At 35.3% G+C, this 8,470-nt stretch overlaps 1 protein-coding gene across 1 annotated transcript in view; it reads right to left on the bottom strand.

Annotated features, from left to right (window-relative positions):
• The window catches only part of TMEM232 (transmembrane protein 232), a gene marked incomplete at both ends in the record, with an annotated part of 247,838 nt that overhangs the window by 78,575 nt on the left and 160,793 nt on the right, over positions 1-8,470 (bottom strand). The gene's annotated exons all lie outside the window — the stretch shown is intronic.

Below are 8,470 nucleotides of genomic sequence, written 5' to 3' on the forward strand. Positions count from 1 at the left end.
ACTGACCCATATTGCCTAACCTAAGTAGAGGTGACTTTACGTGGCACTTGAATCTATAAACTCCTCTTAGGCCTCCCTTCAGCAACAAATTACCTCCCTAGCTAGGGTAGCCCTCCAAAATTGATGGGCTTTGGATTTATTCACTGCTGAAAAGGTGGTGTTGTCTCTTTCTCAGGGAAGAATAGTGCTATTATATTAATGAATCTGATCTAGTGGAAGAAAATGCCCAAACTCTGACCAGGTTAAGCGGGGATCTAAAACATGATATCAACAGTCTACCTAACATATGGAATGGTTTCTAGGGCCAATAGCTGCTGGGCTTCTTACCCTCCTGGGACCCGTTATCACGATTTGCCTTTTCTTTTCAATAGCCATTTGTCTGCAAAAGTTCATTCAAACGTGCATTACCAAGCTGTCCAGGGTAACTTCAATCAACTCCTGCTGCAGCCATACTCCCACCTGCCCACTTCTGAATGACATGACCTCTCCTGGCAAAGGGGCCCCTATAATGATGTCCCCTCTGACAACAGGAAGTAGTTATTGGCTCAGTCGTTGACCAATATCACCAAAAGGCTGGGATGATAGGTCAGGTCTCTTCCCCCTCGGTCCCTTTCCTCCTTCCATCACAGAAACCTGCAGCTGGGATAGGAGGTGAAACCTCAGAAGCCAGAAGTGGAAGTGGCTCAGATTCCAGATATCGCAAGAGGACCCGCATTTCCATGTCGCTACCCCCCCCCCCCAAGATCCTGGCTACATGAGAACCCTCACTTCCTCTCTGCAGAGTGACTCTGCAGATGGATAGCCCTCTTCCCCAATATCGGTGCACAGACCTCAAATGGGAGTGACAATTTAATAAAAGGGGCCTGGAATGATACTCCTGTGCTGGATTTTTTTTTTCTGTGCAACCCCTGACTCAATTCCAATGTTATAAAAAGGATTGTAGGACAATTAGAAAAATTTGAATTTGTAAATTATATGACAGTATTTTATAAATTATAATTTCCTCATTTTGATCATTATTTTATGTTTATCTTAGAGAATGTTATTTTTTGAGGAAATACAATGAAGTATTTCAGGGCAAAAGGGCAAGCATATGATGTCTGATATTTACTCTCAAACTGTCTAATAAAAATATACATGTGAGGCCAGGTGTGGTGGCACACATTTGTAATCCCCGTGCTTGGGAGGCAGAGACAGGAGGATCGCGCAGGTTCAAAGCCAGCTGTGCCCGCTGGCTTAGGAGACCCTGTTTCCAAATAAAAAATTAAAAATAGGTCTGGGAATGTAGCCCAGAGGTAGAAGGGCTTCCAGGAACCCTAGTACCACCACCACCAAAAAAAAAAAAATATATATATATATATATATATATATATATATATATATACACATGTGAGTGCAATATACATGTGTGCGTATTTGTGTGTGTATGTGCAGATTAAGAATGAATAAAAATAAATGGAGAGAAGCGCTCATTTTTGAATGTGGGGAAAGAGTATATAGGTTCATTTTTACTAATTTTGCATTTTTTGAAATTATATCAAAACAAAAAAGTTATCTCAAAATTACGTACAGTGAAATGTAATTTATTATGAAAATATTGCAAAAATTTTTATTTTTTCCCCAAATCACTTCTAAAAATTATCTTTAAGGATACTTTGCCACTTTACACACACATACACACATACTTCTATGAATATCATGTTTAGAAGTTTATTAGATATCTTAAACTTGTTATGTTCAAAGCATACTAAATATATTATTCTTGCTCATTTAGTCCTATTTTTCTCCTAGTCTCCTTTAAATCTTTTTTTCCTCACTTTAGTTCATTAGTAAAATTCTCCCTAATGCTAAGTCTAACCGCATCAGGGCCTTTTGCTTACCTTTTCCATATCTCCAATTCATTGATATGTTTAGTTCTATTTTCTAAACACTCACAATTGCATCTCTGCTGCCTTACAGTGTCAGTTCCCGCCTCGTCCCGCATTGTCTGGCTTCTCCAGTCACACTAGCCATCTTCCTGCCCTGGACTCGGGCCAGGCTCTGTCATTCTCACCTGGAGGCCTTACTCATCTCGCAGGTCTGTCTCTTCATCATGAAGGTCTCAGTTCGAGTTTTATCTACACCGAGAGGCTTTCCTGTTTACCTTTTCTAAAGAAGCCACACTCTAATTTTCCATCCTGTTATTTGAACTTTTTAATAGAAATGTTCACACACTGAACTTCTAATTATTGGTCTTCCCTATGAAAAGGGCCAGAAGAATATAAGAGAAGGAAATTTGCCTGGCCTTTCTAATCTTTATCAGCAAAATACAGTGGCTGACAAATTGTAGGTGCTTACTATCTATTGAGTAAGAAATAAATTATTTACAAATGAGGAAAATATGAACAAAAGTGACACAAGAAATAAAGCCTTGTGGTGTGGTTTCTACTGAATTATAATAATACGATCTCACTAGTCATTGTTCTAGCCAGACACTTGAGACTGTGTGGATGCTGGCTGAAAAGTAAAGATGCGGAGGAGAGTAAACAAAAATGAGTGAGGGCTATAAGTCTGGACATGCTAGCACAGGGAAAGACTAAATTTGAAAACCAGGCTGAGTGCTGTCAGTTCACTCAAAATACCATGAACTTGCAGGAGTTTCAATGGGAAGAATGCCAAGGCTGTGATGGAAACCTGGCAGCCCAGCCCTGCTAGCACACTGTATGGCCTTAAAGCTCAGATACATGCAGGTGTACCACAAAGTTTCAGACATAAGATATATATAATTATCATGTTTTAAAAACATCATATTTGAATAACAAGAGAAATTTCATACACAATAAGTATGAAAAAATTATTTCATAATGGAAAACAAACTACTAAATGAATGCCTGTGTATCTATGTTCATAGCCCCACAATTTACAATCACCAAACTATGGAACCAGCCAACATGTCCATCAACAGATGAATGGATTGCAAAACTACAGGATATGTAAACAATGGTATTTTACCAAGCAATAAAGAGGAACAAAATTATGTCATTTGTGGGATAATGGGTGGAATTGGAGATCATTATTCTAACTGAGATTAGTCAGTCACAAAAAGTAAAATATCGATGCTTTCCCTAACATTTTCCCTAAGCTAGGGAGAAATTTTCCCTCTGCTAAGCAGAAAAGGATCAAAGGAAGAAGGAGAAAGCATAGATGAACAAATAAGGTGACCTAACTGAAGGGTACAAGAGAGGGAAAGGGAAATTTCCTAATATACATGATATACATTCATAAACATATCAAAGTCAATCAGTAAGCCAAACATGAGAAGAAGGGAGGAGAGAATGGAGTAGGAATTGGGGAAGGGCTAAATGAGTGATATGTGCTTTTATGCCTCTACCATCTTGTACCCCACTAAGATGTATGACTACAATGCACTAATAAAAAATTAAAAATAAAATAAAATTATATAGACCTTAACATTTTGAACAAAAGAGATAAGTGGGATAATATAACTTTCCCTAGCATTCGAAAAGGCCTGAGATTTCATTTAAACCAAGAATCTTCTACTTATAGATTGAATCTATCTACCTACCTATGTATCATTTGTGAACCTATTATAAAATGCTTTCATCTCACTAATTTCCAAGGACCCGGAGACAGTAAATCAAAAGTGGAACCTGCTAATATCTACCCTTGTATGTAATGATCACACGGGAAGCCAGCCAGAACCCAGGACCAGTTTTTCTTTAGTCAAATCACACCATGGAGAAAAGCAGTACCAAAAGATCTTCAATGTGGATAGAGCGAAAGCTGTCTTTACTCCCCACAGCTGCACTAGTGCACTGGCAAAAGAATATGCTAATAGACAAAGACAGAGAAAATCAGGTCAAGAAGATCAGCCTGCTTGGAAGTCTGTCTTGATAAAATATTATATCAGTAAGGCATCAAACTGGAGGCTGCTCAGGGCTGTGCTTATGTCCAGCTTTCCATTTGTCACTGGGACCTTTACGTGACAAGTTGTCACATCCAGCTTCTTAAGCCACTCCATCAGTGTCGCCTGTGATTGGTGGTTAACATCATATGACAAGGCAGGCCCACGGAAAGGTGGCCCACAGCTCAGCACTCTACCAGCCTGAGTGAAGCTACTCAGCATTTCATCTGTGTCCAGTTTTGGTACAGGAATCTGAACATCACAGAATATCACTCTATATTTTCCTCTTAGCCCGCAATTTTTTTTAAATGAAGACTCTGGTTTTAATTGTCTATTTAGACTATGTCTAAATATTTTAATATATAAAGAAACATTGTAAAGGTTTCTATAACAATTTAATAATTTCAAAAACAGAATATATGTATATGTTTAATTATATATATGTGTGTGTATATATATAATCATTAATTTAGGAATCTAAACTAATAAAATCATGTATTTCTTAACATTAGGGTACAATCCAAGAAATATGTCATTATTTATTATATACATAATAACATGTAGTTATTGGTTTTCATTATTGAGTATTATGCAATGTATGCAACTTTATGTGCTATGTTTGATGTGTCTGGCAGTGCAGTAGGCTTATTTACACCAGCACTGCCACACACACCTGAGGAAGGCATGCACTGACAGAACTGCTGCCGTCACTCAGGAACAGGCCTATCTCAGCTCCATCACAATCTTATGAGATCTCATTGTATGTGTAGTTCATGAGTGACCGGAATGCTATTGTGTAGCACATGACTTAATAGTGGACAATGACCCATCTACAAATTCACTCACCAATGCATTATTGATAAAAGTAAAGGTATTGGATGTTAACTAAAAGACCAATTATAGAGAATTGGTTAAGTGACTATGGCATTTGTGTGTACCATGGTACTCACCACTACTAATTGGTTAGAAAGAAAATAATTTATGTATTAATTTATCCCTCAATATTGCTGCATGCCCACTGTACATCAGCTCTTTACTACTCTAGTAACAGCCTATGGCAATGAGCCAGAAAGAAAAATCTCTCGTGACATATTCATCCTAGAGACATTTAAGGAGTTGGAAAAAATATCTTATATGGATCATTGAAAATGGATGTAAAAATTTATGAAAAAACAATCTCAATTGTGTAAAACAAAAGCCTATTTAGTCACTAAAAGAATACTGATGTTTGAATAGAAAAGGTATTTGTGGAGTTATTGGGTATGGCCTGAGAAAAGCCAAATAGCTACTCTAACAGATTTCTTAAATTATATCACCTAGTCCTGCTGAGACAGAAGTTCTAGCACCACAGGAAGGTGGAAAAATATATGTATATACATACATATATGTACATATACATATATTCACAAAATCAGAATGCCAAGATACTAATTTACAAAGAGAACTGATTTAGCAACAAAATTTCTCTTTATAGGCAATTCTGCATGGCAAGACAATTATTAAAAAGTTTGCATATTGAACAAAAGATCAGAGAATTTAAGGGATAATAGCTGTTTTTTCCAGTGTTCACTGTTCTGTGCTTAGTGGTGTCCCAACGTACACATTTGTTCTTTACATGAGTTAATTCACTCAGTTAAATAAGGTGGTTGAGTGGGGACTTTGTATATATAGTTTCACCTCTTATCCATTAAGATGAATTTGTTTTTGAATTTTAAAGGTTATAGAGAGAAAATAAAAATGAAGAATACATATGGTATAATTAAACCTAATTATATCAATAATTAAAGTTTGTCAGAACATTCTAATTCAATGGCAAAAATTGCCATATTGACTAAAAAGGCAATTATGATCAGTCTTTAAGAAACCACAGATAGATTAAAAAGTCTGGAAGCTATGTACATGCCAGAACTAATCATACAAAATGTTTTCATATATCCAAAGAATGCTGGAGTGGGGGTACATAAATGCCTGTTGGTGGGAGAAGCCATAGGAAGGCTGCTGACAGCTTACAGTGATCTGGAGAGATCCTATAGTCTAGGTATAGAATGGTGTGGGTCAGAACAGATGCAAGCCAATCACAAGCGGTCTGCCTTTTCATTATTATTCCACCTTTGCTACTAGAACTGCAGCAAAAAAAAAAGCACCACCCACAATCAGTGATTGTGTTATCTTTTGTGGCATCACGTATAATTGGTCTAGTGTTTAGACAATGTAGTTACCACTGATGAGGCAGGATGCTCAGAACAGAAGTTCAAGAGGCCATAGTCTCCACAGCCAATCTAGTCTGGCTGCACATCGTCCAATCTATGCAAAGCAATCATTCAGATTACAGTAGCAGGTCAACCTTTTAGTGGGTTATGACCCACATAAAAAATCCAGCTTAATCTCCTTTACAATTTTACCTGAAGCAAAAGAAAGGCTATTGTCACAGTCTGTGTTGCAATTAAATTATTTTTTCTTGTCGCTTGTGAGAATGGCCTAGTTATCAGATCAAAGGATGTATGAAAACAAGTTTCTTAGTTACAAGAGAGAAATATGTTAATTTAGAATATGTTTTAAAAGGTGTTTTATTTTCAAATATTATCCAAGAAAGTAACTTTTGTTTTGTAGGCCAAAATAAGTATCCAACGTTATCAAAATAAAATTGGTTCTTGAAGTAAAAATATGTTTTCTCTAGAAATGCTGTTGAATGTACAAATGCTTCTATGGACACTATTTTATTTAATCCTTTTGTGGCGCCCACGAGGCAGACAAAAGTATTCTGAAATCATATTAAGAAATTGAGGCTCTGACTGGATGGATTCATTGATTAAATTCACGAAGCTAGTAAGTGATTGAACTAAAACTGACACTAAAATTGTTCAGTATCAAATAAAGTACAGTTAATGCTATATCACTGCTACCTTGGACATGTGCTGCTAATTAATTTAACCCGAACAATGGATATTTCGGTGAAAATTATATTTAAAACTACAATATCCTTGGTTTTAAGGAGAGTAAATCAGACAAGTATTGCCTTGTTTAGTATTGATTTTAATGTCAGAATCAAGGTCTATATTTAACTATCACATTGAGTATTTTATTTTTCCAGACAAGTTAACCTAATTGAGTTGTTCTGATATCATCCATTAAATTTAATCAAAAGCACTGAGGGAAACATTTTTCATTTTTGTAAAAACTGCAATCATAATTCAGTGACTCGTTATTTCAAACATATTTGTTTTTCTATACGTCCCCTACTCTCAAAATTAGTTACTTCAAATTATAAGTACTTTTGTCCTTAAAGAAATCACGTGAGCTCAGAGTTCCATTTCAGACTTACCAATTAATCAATTAGAATGCCTGTAGAACATTTATTATCAGATCAATGATGAAAACACAGAAATGAAATACATTATCCTACTTCTCATGGGGCTTTTATAGTAACATAAGGGGAATCACTAAGTCAAATAAAGGATAAAGAGATAAAAAGGTAAATCAACTTTGAACAATAATATCTAATAATAAACAGAACAATAAATAGCAGCATACAAGCATATAAAAATCATATTTGTAGAGTCTGAACTACACAGTACACTGTAAATATGCTCAGTATCACCATTTCTTTTCAAGATCACCTGGACATCCTAGTCTATAAATAAGAAAAAGAAGTAAGCATATAAAGATTATTGGTTTTATAGGAGATATTACATATACATATAAATGTAAATCAATGTACAAACTATCAAGCTTTCAAAAGTTTCAGACATATCAGTGTATCTATAGTATAGATATGTAATAAGCAGCATGAATTTTAAAAAGATTTATGTCATTTCATTGAAGGATTAAAGATAAATAAAATGGAGAGTTTTAAGTAAGATCACAGTTACTCCCAATTTTCTATAAATTACCCATAATTCAGATAAAAATTTCAAAAAAATTTCACAGAATTTGACAAATTGATCCTAAAATCCATAAACAGAAACAAAGGATCAAGAAGAGATAAGATCATGTTGTACATGAAAAACTAGGGTAGATTTTCCCCGAAATACTCAAAGACTCATTGTAGAGTTAAAAATCATTAAAACTATGAAGAATTGGTACAGAAACAGAAAAACAATGGAGTAAGCAGAAAAACAGATTAAATGTATATAGTATATAATAAATGTAGCAATAAAATGTTGTAAAAGAATAATAAAATACTAAGATAATTTGTGTTCCATATGGAAAAATAATAAAATTAAATCTCTACTTTATGCTGTGTGAGAAAACAAAATATTCCAAATGGGTTAAAGAGCAAAGTTTGAAAATCAAAATTGTGGGGGGTTCTTAAGAAAATCAAAGGGAAGACCAGGGTGTGGTGGCGCATTCCTGTAATCCCAGTATTTGAGAGGCTGAGACAGGAGGATCACAGGGTCACAGCCAGCCTCAGCAACCATGGGATACCCTCCATAATATAATTAGACCTTGTTTCAAAATAAAGAATAAAATAAAGATGGAGTGTAGCTTAGAGGTAGAGCTCCTAGGTTTAATCCCTAGTACCATTTAAAAAATGGAGAAATTTTTTGGACATCAAGATAAGAATTT

Source organism: Muscardinus avellanarius (genome assembly GCF_963383645.1).
Source record: "Muscardinus avellanarius genome assembly, chromosome: 1".
NCBI lineage: Eukaryota > Metazoa > Chordata > Mammalia > Rodentia > Gliridae > Muscardinus > Muscardinus avellanarius.